Source organism: Sphaerodactylus townsendi, linkage group LG07 (assembly GCF_021028975.2).
Source record: "Sphaerodactylus townsendi isolate TG3544 linkage group LG07, MPM_Stown_v2.3, whole genome shotgun sequence".
Taxonomy (NCBI): Eukaryota; Metazoa; Chordata; class Lepidosauria; order Squamata; family Sphaerodactylidae; genus Sphaerodactylus; species Sphaerodactylus townsendi.
In genome coordinates, this window is record NC_059431.1 from 117,543,449 (window position 1) to 117,564,389 (window position 20,941).

The 20,941-nt window shown below is 44.8% G+C and overlaps 1 protein-coding gene across 2 annotated transcripts in view; it reads left to right on the forward strand.

The window, feature by feature from the left end:
- Positions 1–4,794: 4,794 nt before the first annotated feature.
- The window catches only part of KPNA1 (karyopherin subunit alpha 1), a 43,723-nt gene continuing 27,576 nt past the window's right edge, over positions 4,795–20,941 (forward strand). Inside the window, exon 1 of one of the 2 annotated variants that reach the window (XM_048503278.1) lies at positions 4,795–5,001. The gene's annotated coding sequence lies outside the window, so the exon portion shown is untranslated. The remainder of the gene's footprint in view (positions 5,002–20,941) is intronic. The other variant, XM_048503277.1, reaches the window with a different exon arrangement.

Here is a 20,941-nt window from a genome sequence, read left to right on the forward strand (position 1 = left end):
CTGATTTGTGTGAGGGATCTTCAAAGCTACAAAGACTCAAAATCTGTGCATATTGCAGAATCCCATACTATCTCTGCGTGACTCCCAAGATCCCTCACACACACAGCTGATCTACCCAGAGCCACCGTAGCCACCCAGCACAGCTCGGTTTGCCTGGTCCCCCCGCCAGCTCCTTTGCTCCCCCCCCAACACACGTCCTTTTAAAAATGCATCACCATTTGTGTTACCCTAGGCCAGTGGTGGCGAACCTTTGGCACTCCAGATGTTATGGACTACAATTCCCATCAGCCCCTACAATTGGCCATGCTGGAAGGGGCTGATGGGAATTGTAGTCCATAACATCTGGAGTGCCAAAGGTTCGCCACCACGGCCCTAGGCCCTTCTGTACATGCAAGAAAATGCGCTTTGAATCCGCTTTGCAGTTGGATTTTACTGTGTGAAAGATCAAAATCCACTTTCAAACAATTGTGAAAGTGGATTGAAAGCACATTATTCTGGATGTGCGGAAGGGGCCTCTGTTTTCCACCACCATTTCCAATCATTTCCATTGGCCATAGCAGCCCTCCCAGCATGAGACTTGGAGCAATCGCCCGGGCTGCCCATAGGTAAGACCAACTCTGCCATCCTACTTGGTGCATGTACCTGCAGGCACTGGCCAGCTGTAAGTGGGCAACGGCAATGGTTCAATGCAAAGTACTTGTGAAGTTGTATAAGCTGGCTAAATGAGGGCAGCTGGGAAGTAAGTGGATGCAGCATCCCTCCACTGGGTCTACCTCGTTCTTGGTGCTGGCTGGTTGTGAGCAGGGTTGTCAGGTCTCCTGCGGCCACTGGTGGGCGAAAGGGGAATAGGGTTGGGAAACTCCTAGGGAAGACAAGGACCTCAGTGGGGTACAATGCCCTAGACCCCGCCCTCCAAAGCAGCCGTTTTCTCCAGGGGAACCAATCCCTGTGGCCTGGGAAAGAGTTGTAATTCTGGGCGGTCTTAAGGTGCCACCTGGAGGCTAGCATCTGTAGCTGCGAGAGACAGCACTGCACAGCTCTGCCTGGCTACATGGCCCCCCACTTCTACTGCCGCCCCTTCCTAGACTCTCTTGGGCCATTTATGTGCTTGTGGTCTCTGGCACATTGAGCATCTATTCGATTTGGGTTGGAATCTCAGATATGCTGACGTTTCTCCCTCTCCTGAACTCACCGCACCTCAGATCAGAGTATCTCCGCAGTTTCCAAAACCTCTGAAAGTAGGATCGAAAGGGCTTTTTTAAAAAAACTTTCACACTGAGAGCAGTAGACCCTTGAAACTGACCTGAAACTTTCATGGTCCATCAAATTAATACTAAACCAAAGATAGCACCCCTCCCTGTAAAACAGGCAGCAGGCAACGTCCCCAGCTAGAGGTTGCATGGCAGAACAAGGAAGTGGGGGGGGGGAGTGGAGGATCAGTTTGGCTGGGAACACTTCGCAGTAGGAGAATCCCTTTTAAACAAAAAAAGTGGGAAAACCCCACTGCGAAGCAAACAGCAATGAATAAGCATTGCATGCATAAATGGTCTTATTCACCTCTCAAGTCACTGCTGCTGACGCAGCTGCAGCCGAAAGGGCAGCTGATGTCAGGGAAACTGCACAGCAGACCTCTTTGAGTGTGGGGGCCGGGCAGCTACCCCAGCTGTCCCACAGCCAGGACCGCCAACGGCCACCCTTGCATTGTGCTGCCAGCATCCTTTCGCATTCAAACATCCCAACGTCAGCTGTGCGTCTCCCCACACCACCCGTCCGCGAGTGAGTAAAAATAGCATTAGTGATACAGTTACAGGGGTTGGTGTCCGGTATGAAGAACAGCACTTTGGTGCTTCAACTTTCTACGAACACTTCTTCCATCACACAATCAAGCTGATTTGTCCATCAGTCTAGAATCATTTCACCTCTATAACCTGAGACTCTGCACTATGTTCACATGTCACACAAGACTTCCATCCGAAGAAGAAGAGGAGGAGGAGGAGGAGGAGGAGTTTGGATTTATATCCCCCCTTTCTCTCCTATAGGAGACTCAAAGGGGCTTACAATCTCCTTTCCCTCCCCCCCCACAACAAAAACCCTGTGCGGTGGGTGGGGCTGAGAGAGCTCCGAAAAGCTGTGACTAGCCCAAGGTCACCCAGCTGGCATGTGTGGGAGTGCACAGGCTAATCTGAATTCCCCAGATAAGCCTCCACAGCTCAAGCGGCAGAACGGGGAATCAAACCCGTTTCCTCCCGATTAGAATGCACCTGCTCTTAACCACTATGCCACTGCTGCTCCAGAGGAACCAGCTATAACCAGAAAGTTTATTTTATTTACTTCATTACAGTCCTGGCTTCCCAATGAGAACTCAAAAGCAGCTTGCCCTGGCTTCCCTCTCCTCCGTTTTATCATCACAACAATCCAGAGGGGTGGGGGAGGCTGAGAGGGGCTGGCCCAAGCTCACCCAGCAAGATTCCACTGCAGGGAGGTAGATTTGAACCTGGATCTCCCTAGATCCTAACCCAACACTCTAACTACAACATCATGCCATGCTGGGCCACACAACAGCTTAAGTTGTAAGACCATACAAACCATCCCTTTATATTCTAAGTTTTAGAAAACCTTTCTTATCAATCATCCATTGAACTAATATTGTTCTTTTAAGTTTAACTATTAAAAAAACCTACTAATCATTAAATATATTGACTACAGTGCATACACCAACAAATAACAGAATACCCTAAATCAGGTCTCCAACCTATGCCCCACCAGATGCTTATCAGCCTCTGTCAGCATGGCTAATTGGCAGAGTTGATGGGAATCGTAGTCCATGAACATTTGGAGGGCCACAGGTTGCGGATCCTTTCGCTAAATTTTACTAGTTCAACATTAAACTCTATTACCATCAATATTGATATAAAACACTATATTCCATATATTTTAGTTACTTGTTGTCAGGAGGCCTGCTCATATTGGGGTTGCTTTTGCTGCTTTCTGTATAAGGGGTGGTGGTGGAATGGGTTAATTGCAATACTGTCTGTCTCTGCCCTGTTTCTTGAGAATTATTTCATTCCCCAGGTGCTCCACCAGGTCAGTGGCTGGGCATCTTCACTGTTATCTCCTTTGCCGTTGTTTTAGGCGCGCTTTCCCAGGATTGGGGGGTGCAAGCCGTTTCAATTACTGGATCTTTGCGCGCGTAAATCAGTTCTGGCTTTGTCCAGGGAAGATCCACAAGCTGTTGATTAAACTGCTGATATACACAAGAGTTTGTCTCAGTCTTTGGAATTCTGACACTGGTCAAGATTACCAAAACGTTATTAAGACATATCAGCACAATAGTTAAAATACAACTTCCACCTCTCATGAAATTCCTGGTTTGGCCATCTGTTTACAAGGCTGGTAAACATTGCCATTTAGCAGATGCTCTTATCTTCCCTTCCCAGGTTTCTTGATCCGGACAAATTTCTGCTTTTCATTTGTGTGCCAATACCACTCTGGCTGCTGCTAATAAATACAGAAATAGTTCTTACAGTTCTCCTGGTAGGATCTTTGGCAAAATTCCCAATAACATAGTGTTTGCATCAATTTTTTTTTTGGAGGGGGGGGGGAGATTTATGCATGTATTTCTTTTCAGAATTTTAGAATATAACAAAAATCAAGATTCATTTTTGTATGATGTAATTTTTGGCTATTTTTATCTGTAAAGGTCTATTCTTATATTTGCTTTTATTATTCTTTTAAATATGAAATAAAATATTTTAAAATTGTTCCATTTTAATTTTAATAGAATGCAATAAATATCCATTTTTATAAAGATTTAATTTTTGGCTATGATTTTCTGTAAAGGTCTATTATAATTATTTTACATTCTGTTATTCTTTTCAATATAAAATAAATAAAACATTTTAAAACAGTCCATTTGAAATTTAATTTGCAATATATTTTATTTCTGCATGTATTTCTTTTGAGAAATTTAGAATGCAATACATATCAAAATTCATTTTTCATACAGATTTAATTTTTGGCTTTCTATCTGTAAAGGTCTACTTACTTGCACACTATTATTCTTTCTAATACAAAATCAATAACATTATTAAAATAAATAAAAATACATTCCTTTAGGATGTTGATAAAAATTAGGAGTCTGAACATTTGTTATCTAGCAATATATTCCCCCAACAATCTTTTTTTTTTACTTCTAACAATCTTACTGGAAAATTACAGATATAATGTAAAAAAAAGATAAATATCAGTAGGATAAGAGATAATTGTTAACGCTACGTCCAGCCTCCCATAAATAATAATATAAATGAACTGAGACAAGTGCATGCGCAGATCGACCGAGGGTTGCCGTGCCTATGAATAAACTGCTCTGGGGCGCATCAAACTACAACACCCAGAATGCATTGCCACGCAACTGCCGCAAAAAACCCTCCGCCGGTCGATCACCGAAGAGGAGGGGAGACACAGTAACGCACGTTAGAACTTTCCGATTCCGCCGCATACCAGGCGCGCCAATTAAAAAAAAACCGAACAGCCGCTCCACCTCCCAAATCTCTATGATGCCCTATCTTGTTTCTTTGCCCAGGTCTGTCAATCGGAAACCGGAAGTTTCCTACGCCCGCCTTTGAATCTACGCCTCTCCCTTCGGTGACAGCCTGAGATCTAAGAAAAGCGCGTCGCGGCGTCTGTCGCTCCATGGCGTGTTGCGTGCGCGGCGTGCGATTGGCCGCCTCTCCCTGCGGGTTGCTAAGCGACCAAGCGTGTGTGGGCGGGGCCGACTTCCTCGAGTCGGCGGGCTTTAACCTAACAGGTAGACGGAAGCTGCGCCAAATGGCTGGCGCAGCGGCGCATGCGCACTGGGGGCCGTCGCAGCCGGCTTCGCCGCGCAAGGACTGAGTGGCGGAGGGAGCGGCCCGGAGAAGGAGGATCCCCCCCCCCTTCCTCCGCAGCACGAGGCCGCCTCAACGGCCGGCCGGGCTGGCAGGTACCGAGAGCGGGAGGCGGGTGAGGAGCGGCCGGTGGGCCGAGAGGGAAGCCGGGAGGGGCGGGTGTGGCTCGGGGCGGGGGGGCGTCGTCGTCGTCGTGTCTCAGAGTGGGCCCGCGGGAGCCAGGTGGACGACCGGGAAAGCCCCCCTCCCCACACGGCTCCGGACGCCGCCCCCGCCCTCACGCTCTCCGCCTGCGCCCAGCGGAAGCCGCGATACTCTGGGGTACAAAAGGCCGGCCCTACGAAGCCTTGGGTGAGAGAGGCGCCTGTTTCTCCCGACTGAAGGTGGGAACGGACTTCGGTGCCTCCTAAGGCGGGCCCTGCTGTATCTGCCCGGTGGTCCGTCTGGCCCAGCATCCTGCGTAACGCACAGGCCGACCGGTGACCAGGGAGGGACAACACCGGGGCGCAGAAGCAGCCAGAGAGGCCGTAGCTCAGTGGGGTGTCTCTGCTTGTCACACAATTCAAAGTGCTGGTGCTCACTTATAAAGCCCTAAAGTCCTAAACGGTTTTGGTCCTGAATACTTTACAGAACACAGCTGCCCATTCCTGTCTAGGCACTGATGTCAGAGGGGGAGGCCCACCGGGCAGTCCCACCCCCTTTGAAGGTGGGGGGAAGCCCACAGGGCCTTCTAAACAGTGGCCCCTGCATTATAGAATGCCGTCCAGGTAGAGGCCCGTCTGGTGCCTTCTCGGAGTTTCAGTAGCTGCTGAAAACGAGCCTCTTTGCCTGCTTGTTTGATTGATTTCCACCGGGATGGGGAGGAATTCAGAGTGGCCTGTATACCCCTCCCACTTTTGGGGGTGGTTAGGTGTGGGAATGCTTTAGTTTAGAACGCATAATGGTTTTAGGTTTGGTTTTATTGTCATGTTGTATGGTTGTCATGTTGTATGGTTGATTGGTTTTATTGTCATGCTGTATGTGATTTTATTATGGCTTTTATTGTAACCCGCCCTGAGACGGTTGTAAAGGGCGGGGAATGAATCTAAATAATGAATGAACGATTAATAAATAATGCAGAAATCACCTAGTTTGATCCCTGGTGCTTCCGCTTGACAAGAACAGGTTGTCAACGATGGGAAAATCTTCTGCTTGGGAGCCTGGAGAGCAGCTGCCAGTCTGAGTCTGGATCTTGATGAATTGAGGTTCTGATTCATTATAAAGCAGGTTCATGTGTGTTGACTGCCTCTGAATGTGGAGGTTCCCTTTATTCACCATGAAGACTAATAGTTACTGATAGACCTGCCCTCTGTGATTCTGCCACAGAGAGAAACACATCTAGCTGTGACATACCTCCAAAGGCAAAACGTTAGAAACAAAAGCGTCCAGGGTCTGCAACCTGTGGCTCTCCAGATGTTCATGGACCACAATTCCCATCAGCCCCCTGCCAGCATGCAGGGGCTGATGGGAATTGTAGTCCATTAACAACTGGAGAGCCACAGGTTGCAGACGCCTGGTCCAGGCCATGGCCACACAGCTGAGGAAACCTAGAACAGCCATTCTGTCTAATCTCCTTTGATGAGCATGGCTTTCACTGCATCCATTGGTGGTGACTCTCTTGACTTTGGCAGTGACCAGGTTAGAAGAAGACCTTTTCTAATTTTCCATCCTGCCGCTGGTTTAGATTCCTCTCCAAGGAACTTAAAGCCCTCTGTTATTTTTTTACTCTAGTTTTGTCTTCATGACCACCCTTTAAAGAAGGTGAGGTTGAGGAAATGGTTGATTGGTTTAAGGTCTGCCGGAAAGGTTCATGTCTGAGTGGACATTTTCAGTGAAACTGTAGTTTGGTTGTGGAACACGTGTTTCAAACGGGGGCAAGTTTAGGTGACGAGGAAGATCTCTCCCGCTGTTGGATCTGCTTAGACCAGTGGTCTGATTGTATACAAGGAAGGTGTGTGTGGCTTGAACCTGGGCCTGACAGTTCATAGTCAGACACTAACTGTTAAATCACACTGGCTCTCTTAGTAGCCTTGCACCTGTAAGTGCAGAGATTGAATATGAAGAGCCTTGGTGAATCTGGCCACTGGTCCATCTAGTTCAGCATCCTGTCTCACAGTGACCAGCCTGTTGCCTTGGAGGACCAAAAAAGAAAACATACAATCTGAGACTTTTTCTTGTTGTTGGTGTGGCTGTAACTTTTATTTCTCTGTGTCTGATAGCCATTGATGGATCTCTTCTCCGGGAGACTGTCTAGTCCCTTGACAAATCTGCGTATGCCCCTGGCCATCACTATGTCTGGTGGCAGTAAATTCCATAATTTAATTGCTTGTTGAACTAGTTCATACTTCCTTTTGTTGGTTCTGGATCTGCTTTACTCCTGCATTCTAGTACTCCGCCATGGGCTGTTCCAGGAGTCTGCAACCTGTGGCTCTCCAGATGTGGCTCTCCAGTTGGCCATGCTGGCAGGGGTTGATGGGATTTGTAGTCCATGAACATCTGGAGAGCCACAGGTTGCAGATCCCTGAGCTATACTGTGTCTCACCAAAAGAAAAAAACAAATTGTAACTTCATTCAGGCCCTAGGACCCAAATGGAGCAATCTAAAACAAAGATGGTCCTGCATGGGACAAATGAAGTTACAGTTTTGTTTTGTTTTTCTTCTGGTGAGACAGCGTATAGTCAAACGCTCGCAGTGTGATCTACCTCACACACCTGTTGAGAGGATAAAATAGGGAACAGTGTAAACCACTTTGGATTCCCAGTGGAGAAGATGGGGGATGAAGCAAATATTCCCAGCTTACTGCGTTTAAGGAAATGTTTTGAAATAAGTAGCAGGGGAAAGCAATTGGAATGCAGATTTTTAGAGACTGTCTAGCTGATTGTGATATATGTGCAATATACTGCTTCCCCTGTAATCCTTTCTGACTTCTGGAATATAAGCAGTTGCTTTTTAATCCAGCAGTTTCCATAAGTTAAGTAAACAAGAGAAATATGTTCTGAGGCTTCTTCATAGTGCTAGGAAATGCCTTTCTTGGCATTTCTGGCAGAAAGTTTGAGCTTAAAATTCAAGTCAGGTAGGTTTCTGTCCCTAACCTAAAGCCTCTTCTAACTTTCAAAATAAGAATTGTGTGTGTTTTTTTTAATTTGCTGTGTTTATTGGTGTGTGCACGCGCACAGTATGAACAGACTTTTTGCTTTTTGCCTATTCAGCCACTGGAACTGAAGATACGGAGGCATTGTAAATAAGCAGCAGCTACTGACGAGGCTGTTGTACATCAGTCAGGGTTTGGGAGTTATCAGTGCTTTTAATAGACTTGATTATTTGGCCAGACCAGCGTATATTTGAAAATCAAAGCTAGTATAATACTCAATTTGCTTGTTTAGTCAGCGTAACTAGAGTGTCTTTAAAATTTATTACAGTAACAGCAGCTGTTAAACAAATCTGTTTGAAGAGCCCTGAAATAGGTTCGCTGTAGGGAAAGCTGCGCTATGCTGCTCGACTCCCCCCTGACAGCTGCAGGGATGGGGGGCGTACCACCCTCCCTCCTGCATTTGTTCACAAATGGTCCTCCAAGAAAGTTGGCATTCTCGATTTTCACGGGATACTGAACAAGATACCAGTATTCATCTCTAGTAGCTGTTGTTGTCTGGTGGGTTGTTCACAGATGTTCCAGCACCTGTCCTTCTACACTGGTGGGTGGCAAAGGTATACTCTGGAAGGGTTTTTTGGGGGAGACAAGAGAAAGCAGATATAAGGAGGCGGGTCTTGTGGGCCCTTGTCGCTGGTCTACAGGGTTGTCTGAGCAAACTATCCCACATGCCTTTATCTTCACTGTGTTACATTCCTAAGGTACTGATCCCCCCACCCCTGAAAATATATAGACAGAAGGCTACTTTAAGTGCGTGCACATTTTTATATAATGTGATAAGAGTTTGTATGCAGGTTGGGAAGCTTTGTGATACTTACTTTTCTGTGCTTCCATAGCAGGTTCATGAATGTGAGCCTGAAAAATATTCAGAACAATGTCAATATCTTGAACACTATGAAAATGTTAGGTGCCATCCGTGTACGGCCAGAACAACTAATAAAAGTACCTTGGTGTAAGAATTTTCATTTTCAGGGAAGCAAAGGTACCTGCTCACCATGGAACTTTCTAGCAAGCGCAGGTTCTTTCAATTTCAGCCATAGATTTTCTACTTGAAAACTGCAGCTTTTTAACTTTGCCCCATCTGAATGCAATCCAGAACAATTGTTAGATAAACAGGCATACAGTTAAGGAAATAAGAGCCTCTATTTTGAAATGGTTAGGTGCATGCGTCCCGCTCTTTACATGAAAGGTTCTGATAACTTTTTTCCACTTCATCTGTTTTGCACCTAGTTTGATTTCGATTAAGTATCACAATTGTTTCTAGAATGGCAGCCTCTGCGTTCTCCAGTTTGAGCGAGCAGTAAATATTTAAAGGTTCTAACTTATGCATATGAACGAGTGTAAATCCTATTAACCCATACAAGATTTATGTCTGAGTAAACACACCTAAAACCAGACTGGAAATTACTTAAATCTCTTGTCAAGACATGTCGAATCAAACTCCTGTCATGTTTATATACACTAATTCCTGACCAGCGTATATTTTCTGCTCGTTTATTGTCATTGCTACTTTCTGCCTTTCTTGCTCCTGACAGCAAATATTTCCCTTCTCTTTACTGATGCTCTTGTTTAGTTGGTTTGGCATTTGGGAACAAACAGATTTCTCTGTACAGAGTATATCCAGCTACTTATTTTGGCTTTCTGAGGCAGTTCTTGCTGAACACATAGGTGTAAGCAATAACTTGAAGGCAGTTCAGCATATAGCACAGAAATTATCTGAAGTGAAGGACAGCTGGGGACAGAGGTTGTAGAAAGCCAGTGAAAGAGAAGACCATAGTAGCCTCTCTCACAAGAGAGAGTATTTAGTTGATGAAAAACATGGCAACAATTTGTTTCCAAAGACTACCTTTGCTAGGTTTTAAGATGGTTCACGCCAGAGTGCTGGTAGCTCTGTTTACAGTTTGGTGAAGTCTAATTTGTGGCCTGTTTTAGGATGATCTCATTAACATATGTTTAATAGCAATTTGTCCTTGTCAATGAGAAATGGGATATGTGGAAACACCTCTTCCAAATTTGGATGGGATGACTAGCAAATAACATCCAGCCAAACGCTCAGTGAATTGATGCTGAATAAATTGCTAAGCCAGCAAAGAGGGTAGAAGGAAGGGGAAGTTTGCTGCAGTACATGTGTACACTTTGCACATTTTTGTGGTGTCAAAGTTGCAGTGCTCACAGCAGCTCAAACACTCTAGTGATCCTCCATCTCTCGGTGCCACGGATCATATCCTCGAAAGGCACTGTGTTCTTTGTTCAACAACTGCTAAGTGGCTCATTGTGCTTTACATTTTGTGGTCATGCCAATAAGTGTGGCACTGAAAACTGGACTATAGACAATGTTAATTTTCAAAATAAAATGATATCCTAGAGTAGACATTCAACATTTGAGACGTCTTCCAAACAAAATAACATCAGTATGAATAATTTTTAAAATTTCCAAAATCTACCACATAAAACCCATTCCAGTGAGCATCAGCAGATTTTCCTAAACATTTTATCGGTACCCAAAAACCCGTAAAATCCGGAGTGGTGGAAGAAACCCGAACTGGGAGAATGTGATCAGAAGGTGCAGCAATAAACAAAGGAGAGCAGCTTTCTTTCACTGGAGAGGAGAGAAAAACAGCACACAATTCTTAGCAAAAACCCTGCAAAAAAACAGGAGTGTTATTTTAGGACAACCCAAAAGTCTAGGTTCCTGGTGAACCTGCGTGGGGAGAGCATTCTGCAGCGGCAGTGCCATCACTGAAAAGACCCTGTGCCTTATTTTCTCTCATCTTGCCCTCACATGCAGCGGGGTGGGTGGGCAGGAGAGCTTTGCAGGCAAGCAGGTTCTGGTCGGCTGGTATTTTTGGCCTTAGGGACGGGATCAGGTGGCCTTGTATGATAGACATATACACATTTTTATTTACATTCTCCTTTCTCGCTGAGACTCAAGGTAGATTGCAGAACATAAAAAATTTGATCAGACAGCGTAAAAAATCCAGTGAACAATTCATTCATTAGAACTAGGATTACAGAAAGCGACTTCTTGTGAGATAGGGGGAGGGAAGGAGGGGGAGGGAGTGTGGGGTGGCATGCAAGGAAGGGGAGGGGCCCCGGCATCTGGATCTGGCCCACCCACCCTAGCAGAGGGAGGGGGAAGGAAAGAAGGGGTGGCATGCAAGGGACAGGGAGTGAGGGAGGGGAGAGGGAAGGGAGGGGTGACGGTGACATGCAAAGGAGGGGGGACCTGTTTAAGGAACGGCAATATGCTGAATGGACAGGGCTGGATACAGTGAAAGCGACAGCAGGCATATAGTCCAATTCCCTTATAAAGGTGACCTGGCGAGGGTCCCGTTATGCAACAGTTGTAATCCCTTTATAAGAAGGTTAGTGATCTGTAGGGTGTGGCTTGCTTATTAGCCCACTACTGTTTTCTACTAGCCAGCTGTAATGTAAAATCTGTCACTGTATTATTGCTTGCAACAATCAGTTAATCTGTAGATTAAGTATGTTCTCCTGCATGGCAGGAGGTGGAACCCAGTGGCCCTTGTGGTCTCTCCCACCTCTATGATTCTGAGGAATTCAACTTCCCATCTTCAGTTTTATCGATCTTAACGAATATATGAAATACATTGCCTTAAAACTGTTTTGCAATTTCTTTTACCCATTTGCCATTTCAAACTTAATTTTTTTCAGCAAATCAATAATTTTCATAATTCTCAGGTATTGTACAACATGTACCTTTTCTGGAAAGGAAATGTTCTTAGAATGCCAAGTTCTTTAAGCCAATTAATTTGGGATTTTGCTTGTATCACAAGACGTACGTGCTGTACAGTGAAGTCATTATAATGAAGTCATTATAAACACTGCACAGTTGCTGCAAAATAGTTAATTTTGGAAGCCTGAATGAAGTAATTTATCACAAAAGCGAACTGACAGGTTTTTAAAAAATGAGTTCTTGGGCAACGTAAAGGATAACATGTTTTCGTGGCAAGAATTCAGTGTGTCCACTTTTTTGGGTACAGTTTTTCCAGGTAAGGAGAAAGGGGCTGTCACTTATTTTGGAGTCTATTTTGTAGCTGCAAACAAATTCAAACACTTGATGTTCTTGCGGAAGGGGTGGTTGGGGAGATATCTGGCACAATGGCTGTGAGTTCCCTTGAACTCCACTGCCAGTCTAGACCCATGGAGTCCAGCCTTTTTATCAATAAGCTGGCTCAGTTTAAGAAAGTGACTTCCTGTTCACAGTGGAACTTATATCAGTGCTAGCAGTAAAGCCCGTTGTACGAACAAATACAACGGGCTCTACAAAACTGTTGGAGAGAGAATGGTGCCCACCAAGGGGGCCAACCCCTCTTGCCTTTCCTCCCCATTTGGTCCCACAATTTACAATTGATAATGAAAACCTATCTTAATTATTCAATTTTTTTAAAAAGCTTACTTACAAATTCCCCCCACACACATACTAAGGAGAAGCACGTAGTGGTGGGAGAAGGGCAGTATGGCTTCCTACAGCAAGAATTGCTGGGAAGTGTAGTTCTTGCCCCTCCAGGAGGAGCTGGAATCTGGGCCCAGATGACTACAATTCCCTGTAACTTTCTGGTTCATCGTCAAGAACACAGTGCTCAGTTATATAATAAGATATTTGCACATGATCTCACTTTAATATGGCTTCTCTCTACATTTTATCCTCACAACAACCCTGTGAGGTGGGTGATGGTGAAAGCATGTGACTTCCCCAAGATCACCCAGGTAGTTAGCATGGCAGAGCAGCGATTTAAATGTGTGTTTGATACTAGTCTGATAGTATCATGAAGCCATGCCGTATCCCTACTGAATCTCCTGTTGGGTTTGAAATTTTGTTTTTAATTCAAATCAGTTTCAAATCTGATTAGGGTTTTTTTTAAAGTCTCCATCACCCTGGGATGGGCAAAATAGGTTACTTTTAGTATTGGTGTTATACTTTGTCTTGTTCTTTTTGGCCAATGATAGAAAGGAAAGCAGCAAGCTGTGACAACAGTAGCAGTAAGGAAAGCAGGTTTTTTTGGATGCACAAGAAATCCTTGATGGACAATTAAAATAATAGTTTTGTGTTCCTAGTGCTGAGAGAGTCTTAAGAGCCCAGTGCAGCAAACTCCTTGACCTTAAAAACTCACGCACCAGGCTGAAAACATCCTTGCCACTGGCAAGTGCTTTTGTGGAACTGTGTTATTAGTACTTGTTTAGGGATGCGACTAGAAAGAAGACAGCAGTGATTCAGGCAAATCCGGGACCTAGCCTTAGTTTATTGAAAACCCTACAGGGTTTTCTAACTGGGACTCCGGGTGGATGACATCGAGCCTTCGATCCTCCCAATGTGAGATATTCAACAAACTTCTGACAGCCCCTCAGCTTGGCTTGGAAGCAAGAACAGCAAGGAAGGAAGCAGAAAGGAGCTGAAAGCGTGATTAATCCTGGTGCCTGGATTTTGCCCTCGTTTCTTCATGCTACTAGAACAGAGAGCAATCAAGGGAGTGCCCAATCCAGTCTGAAGGTCCCATTCATAAACGCAGTTCCGTCGATTATCGCCGGGTCTTCATACTTCACAATATTTGCCTTGATATACAGTATATACTCATGTATAAGTTCACCCGAATATAAGTTGTGGCACCTAATTTTACCACAAAAAACTGGGAAAACTTATTGACTCGAGTGTAAGTCTAGGGTGGGAAATGCAGCAGCTACTGGTAAATTTCAAAAATAAAAATAGACACGGTCAGGTGCTATTTGGGGGTTTCTGCCACTGACCCACCATCTCACCAATCCCAAGGTCTCTGCCACCGACCTCTCCATCCCGCAGCTTGTCCAGCTCACCCAGGTCGACTGGCTGTCACCCGCCGAGAGCCAGGGGCCGGCCGCTGCCGAGAAGGCTGCAGAGGCAGAGAAAGTGGGTGAAAGGGGGAAGGCAGAGAAGAAGGCAGAGGAGAGCGAAGCAGAGAAGGTGGCTGAAAGGGGGGAGGCAGAGAAGAAGGCAGAGCAGGGCAAAGCAGAGGCAGAAAAAGCAGCTGAAAGGGGGAAGGCAGAGAAGAAGGCAGGAGAGAGTGAAGACGGGAGAGGGAGAATGCCACACAATAATTAAGTGGGACCCTCACTCGCGTATAAGTCGAGGGGAGGCTTTTTCAGCACAAAAAAGTGCTGAAAAAGTAGACTTATATGTGAGTATATAAGGTAGTTGACCATTTTATAGCAGTGACTTGAATTCCGCTGTCGCCGTAATAGGTTATGAGAAGCTGGGAACACCTTGCCATTTCCATGTGTTTATCTTCAAGATAGTGACCTACTCATATTCATCACTAGGTCCGATTCCCCAGCATGTTGCTGAGTAGTTCTGTATCCAGCAACAGCATGATAGCAGCTTTGTCATCATCCATTTACAGCAGATACTATCTGGATGCCTCTGGAAGTTCAAAAGCCAGGGCATGAAGAGACAATATGGTGGATGGTGTTTGACTAGGATCTGGGCTCAAATCTCCACTCACCATGACACTCACTGGGTGACCTTGGGCTAGTCTCGGCCTAATCTTTGCCACAGACAGGAAGGGAGAGGACAATGTGTCCTGCCTTGAACTCCTTAAAGGCGGGGCAGACTAAAACGATACTAAATAAAATAATTATAACTTATTATTTGTCCTCCGTAACTAATAAAGCATGCTGAACATGCTGTGTAGTTATCATGGCCAATTCATAAATCTTTCTCTCTCTCTCTCTCTCTTTTTCGTAGCTATATAAGCCAGTGCTCATTGCTGTCCCTTTCAGTAGTAAATTCTGTCTTGGTTAGTAGAAGGAAAAGGAGAGAAGGGAGCAAGAAAAGGGGAGAAGATATAGGGGCTGCCAGAAGGAGGGACAGGGGAAATAGTGATTGAAGGGACATGGGGGGAAAAAGATGCCCCCTCTTTCCCTTCCCTGGTAGCCCCTATATCCTCTCTTCTTTTTCTTCTCTTCTTTTCCTCCTGCTACCCAACCTACTTCTCCCCCCAATTTTCAGATGAGTTTATTCATTTATTCACCATTTTTCTCTTCAATGGGGACCCCAAGCCTCCTACATTATTCTACTGGTCCTTCTTTTTATCCTCACAACAAACCTGTGCAGTAGGTTAGGCTGAGTTTGTGTGACTGGTCCAAGGTCACCCAGTGAGCTTCCATGGCGGCGTGGTCTCCCACATCCCGACCTGAAATACTAACCAATGCACCACACTGGATTTCATGCAGTGGCAGCTCTTGAATACTAGCGAGCAGCCAGGCCCTGCCAGTGGTTGCCGCTGGACCTGGCTATCATGAGTCCTCTGGCAAAGGTCTAAAACAGGCCTGGAAAGAGCCTTTCCCTCTCTACCTTTTACTAGACGAAACCAAGGCCTGAAGGCTGACAATATTGTTGTGATTTCTTAGCAACCTCCACAAAGCCACTTCATTTGTTTTTTTTTAAAGGTACAAGCCCTACTTCAATTATTTTGGGTTTTTAAAATCTCACCCCAGGTTTTTGTTTTGTCTTTCTTTTTTTAAGATTTCAGATTTTTCTGCAAGCCTGGGGCTTTTCTTGGGTTTATAGAAAGAGCTGCCTTGCTATTAATGGCCCCAGTCTGTCGATTTAAATATATGCAGATGGGACCATGTTGAGAATTAGACAGGTTGGTGATATGAGGATGCTGTTTTCCTGTCCACTTGCCCAGGGCTATTCACAATTTTATAAATCTCTGTCTGACTCCCCTTTCTTACTAATGAAGCTTTTAAAGTGGAGAACGGTCCCATAGATTGATTTTTTTTGCCTGATAAGATTGTACTTCAACTCCTTAAATGCTGATCCACCAGAAACAGTCTTTTTCCTAATTACAGGTAGTTTAGATCCCTACCCCGGATGTTACAATATATGATGTTACAATAAACCATAGCTTGTGAACAGTGCTTTTTTAAAACTTTTAAAATTCAGGCCAACCAACAAGCTGTGGTTTGTGATGGCTGAATGCACAATTCCTTGTTTGTTCAATAGCACTGCGCTCGTCAGGCAACTAGAGAGAGACAACAGCATAGGACAGCAGAAATCCTTGCTTTCTAATGGCACTCCCTCCTTCCTTCTGCCTTTTCTGACGCCCCACCCGCCAGGGAAGACTCACCAAGCAGGATTGTGTTTCAGAAGCTTCAGCCTCTCCCATGGGGAAATGTTAAAAGGTAGCCAGACTAGGCCCTGACATGGATGGTCCAAGCCAGCTCAATCTTGTCAGATCTCAAAAGCTAAGCCAGGTCGGTCCTATCTGGCACTTGGATGGGCGACCACCAAGGCATACCAAGGTCACTGTGCAGAGGATTCTAGATCAAATCAAGAAGAAGAAGAGTTGGATTTATATCCCCCCTTCTCTCCTGTAAGGAGACTCAAAGGGGCTGACAATCTCCTTTCCCTCCCTCCACCACAACAAACACCCTGTGAGGTAGGTGGGGCTGAGAGCTCAGAAGAACTATGACTAACCCCCAGAAGCAAAGTTCACCAAGCCTGGATTCTATTACCAGGAGGCCTCCTGGAGCCACCTTGAAAGGCTGGCGCCTCTATCTTCAAAAATGGGCTGCCAGTGCTTACACACTCAGAAATTCCCCAGAATCTGCCAGGCTCTTCAGCAAGTTCTATGGTGGGATAAATAACTTTTCTCATCATAGACTTCAATGGGGCTAGCTGTTATGCCCAGCTGACTCTGTGGTAGAGGTTTCAGTGGGGAGGCAATCTGGTGGGGGTCTTTCTCTGGGTAGGGGCACTTATTTCCTACAGGGCTGCTGCTGTGAGTCTCCTGAAAGGAACCTGCCAAATTTGCTAAAGTTTACTTGGGAGGGGCAAATGCTGTGGGCATCAGGTTCACCTTCAACTGGGTGCCCACAGCATTTGCCCCTCCCAAGCAAACTTTAGCAAAGTTGATTGGTTCCTTTCAGGAGACTCACACCAGCAGCCCTGCTGTAAATTAGGCACCGCTACCCAGAGAAAGACCCCCACCAGAATGCCCCCCCACTGAAACCTCTACCACAGAGCCAGCTGGGCAAAACAGCAAGCCCCTTTGAAGTCTATGATGAGAAAAGGGTGGGGGGGAGTTGAGAGAGTTCTGAGAGAACTCAGCCTGCAGGCTTCATGTGCAGGAGTGGGGAAACAAAATAAGCTTTTTTGGGGCCCATAAAATTGAACCCCCAGAAGAAAATTTCACCAAGCCTGGATGCTATTACCAGGAGGGCCTCCTGGAGCCACCTTGAAAGTCTGGTGCCTCCACCTTCAAAAATGTGCAGCCTGTTTACACACTCAGAAATTCCCCATTGGCTACAATGGAGCCAATGGAACCAAAGCAGAGAATCTGGGCAAATTTCCTGGGGTCCTTGTCAGGGGCGCACTTTTAAAGCTAGTGGTACCAAAATTTCAGGATATATTCTAGAGACTGTCCTGATGATACCACCCGAGTTTGTTGAAGTTTGGTTCAGGGGGTCCAAAGTTATGCATCCTCAAAAGGGTAGCCCCATCTCCTGTTAGCTCCCATTGGAAATGGGGGATGAGGCACCCACTTTGGGGGTTCATAACTTTGGGCCCCCCTGAACCAAACTTCACCAAACCTGGGTGGTATCATCACGATAGTCTCTGGATGATACCCTGAAATTTTTGCGCCACCTGCAGACTAAAACGTGAAGAACTCCCAAAAATACAAAAAAATTCATACGAACCCGAATTTTTCGGATTTACCCAAATATTCGGGTTTATATGAATATGTTATCTTATTCAGGCATACAGATAATTTTATGCCCAAATAAATCCAAATCCGAATTTTACGGAATTTTTAGGATATTAACCTACCCTAATGGTTACCAGAAGGAGCTGCGTGGCGTAGTGGTTAAGTGCTTGCACTGCCACTCACACGGTCAGGAGTTCGAGCCCCCTGTGGGTCAGATATCCTGGCAGCTGGCTCATAGTCAACTCAGCCATCCATCCATTCCTTGGTCGGTAAATGAGTACGTAGCACATAGCTAGGGGGTAAAGAATAGCTGGGGAAAGCAATGGCAAACTACCCCACAAAAATGGCTTGCCTATGAAATCACTGCTTACAGTGGTACCCCAGGGTCGAACACGACTGAAGGGGAAACTTTACCTTTAACGGTTACCACAATTTTTTTTTAAATATTGTTTATCTCTCCAGTGTAAGAACATTTCCAAATGTTTTGTTGAGAAAGTCCTCCGACTTTTTCCTGCCATATACTTAGAATGAATGGCCTTGTTTTTCACACTAGCAAAGAGAAAAGATTTCATGGTAGGTTTTTTCCAGTCCTCGAATTGTCCCTATTTTTCCATTGGAAAAATATTCTCAACGTGGGTTTTTTTTTCATATTCTGCACTTTAGAGTATGGAAAACCTTGCCTTGAAAAAGCCCTTTACTTTCTCTGCAAGGGAAAGTGTTTCATAGGATTTTCTTTGAATTATTCACTATGCCTGTTTACGTTCTCATGAAGGACAACTCTTTTGCCTGGTAATCTCACTCCTCGCTTCTGGAAAGTTTTGGGCACTTGGCACAAAGTCCAGTGTGTCTCACACTCTCCTGGTCTGCGGCCTTTGTCTTCTAAGCGATCTTACTCTGTGACTTGGCATGTGAACACTGATCCACACAGAAATCCCCTCATTTAGCAGTTACCGCTTGTCTCTTAAACAGGAGGAACTGAGCTATGCAAAAGCCATAAGTCCTGAACAGCAAGGAGTTTTTGATTGCGCTCCTTAGTACAGAGGCTGCATTTAGTCAGAAGTAAATAATTTCAGTTATTTTATATAGCAACCAGCTAGCGTGTACGCATATGCTGGAACTGCATGAATGACCAAATGGGAGATTTTATCTGACTCTAATTTGAATTGGTCTGGGTGATTGAAATTAATCTGCCTTGTCCCATCAGGATGAACATGGTTCAGTTTTTCATCCCTAAACGTATTTTTCTGCATTTACTTATTTTAAGGAATGTCCTCCTAAGGGCCACCGAGGCAGCTACAAAATTAAAAACATGCATAATAAAATTAAATCTTAGAAAACATTAAACCTAACAGGAGCACAATGTTAAAACAACCAGCTTAGATTTAGTTTGTATTTTGATGACTCGCGTTGTTTGAAAGGATCCGTTTGATCCTCTGCATACCCAGTTTGAACTTTCAACGTCATGAACGATTGGATGTCACCACAGAATTGACTGCCAACAGTTTCTCTCTGCCACCAGATCAAATGAGTTAAAATAATAAATAGTATTGGTTTCAGTGTGTGCCCATGGGGTCGCCGGCTGATTTCTTCTTCCATTGTGAAAACCGTTCATTTAATCTCAGCTTCTTTAATCAATTTTCATTCTGACACCCATGGCTGCTAGATGGCCCTTAGCTGTGTTTGTTCAGCAGACATAAATAATTTTTAAAGTTTGCAGTACAAGATTTCCCTTTGCAAAGCCATGCTGACTTTCTGCATTTTGAAATGGAAGACAATAAAACCACCACTAGCGGTACCCATGGGACCCTGATCTAGCCTGTATCTTCTGATACAGATTACCTATTTATGTGAATGCTGGTGTGTGTGGTTTCCAGAGCCTTTTATCTGTTGCCCATGTGCGGTTCTAGTGATCCAACAGTCCCTATTTATCACTTTTGTTTTTGTTTTTTAATGTTTCCTGCACTTCCTCAAAGATGCTCAGGATGATGCAAATTATTCTCCCTTCCTCCATTTTAACATTGTTTATTTATTTTCTATTATATTTATTATATTTATTTTGTATTTATTTGCATTTATTCCCCGCCCTTTGTTTCATTCTAACTCTCAGGACAGATTACAATAAAAACCATACAACATTTAAAATACCAACAGCAAAAATCCAGCCACAGTAAAATCGCAATAAAACCCCATCCTAAAAAGCCGACACAGTCTAAAATCTCCCGCACCCATCCACAAAAAGGGGACGAGTGTACGGATATCTCGGGGCCCACCTCCCAGCAAGGGGAGGCAGCCAAATGCCTGGATGAAGAGGACAGTTAAGAGAGTAGGTGCCTGGTGAACCTGTGGAGGGAGGGCATTTCACAGTGTAGAGGCCACTGTAGAGAAGGCCTAACCCTGTTCACCTCCAGAGGGGGCAGCACATCATGACAGCCCTGTTAAGTAAGTGAGGATGAGACAGAATAACTGGCCCAAGGTTCACACAGTAAATTTCGCAACTTTTTATTTGTTACTTATTCAGTACACTGTTACCCTCCCCTTCCACCCATGAGACAAGTGGCCATTTGAACCTGGTTCTCCTCAGACTGACACTTGCTAACTACTGCCCCAGACAGACAGTAGTTGAAGGCACAAAAATTGCTTGCTGGATGTATATATATATATTTTTGGGGGGGGGGGTATATAAAATTAAATTGCTGTGTAATTTCTTCTTAGTTTTCTTTTGAAAATTCATTCCGATAGAGAAGTACTGCAAAGTTTGAACTCTGAAGAAAAGAGTAGATTGTAACCACTAGAATACATTTAAGAAATAACTAATAAGAAATATAGTCTTAACTATGTATGCATGAACCTAGAGATAACATTTAATCAGAGCTGGGATAGCTGGAATTCAATATGTGATGTGTAGTGGGTTGTGGTTTTTTAAATGTTTGTATGTTTTGTTTTATGTGTTGGAAAAAAACCCCAAATTTTTGAAGTTGCTTCTTAGTTTTCTACAAGTGTGGTGCCTCTAGTCTTCAGCTGTAACATGTTAGGCCAGTGGTTCTCAACCTGGGTGTCGCGACCCCTTTGGGGGTCGAACGACCCTTACACAAGGGTCGCCTAAGACTCTCTGCATCAGTGTTCTCCATCTGTAAAATAGATAAATGTTAGGGTTGGGGGTC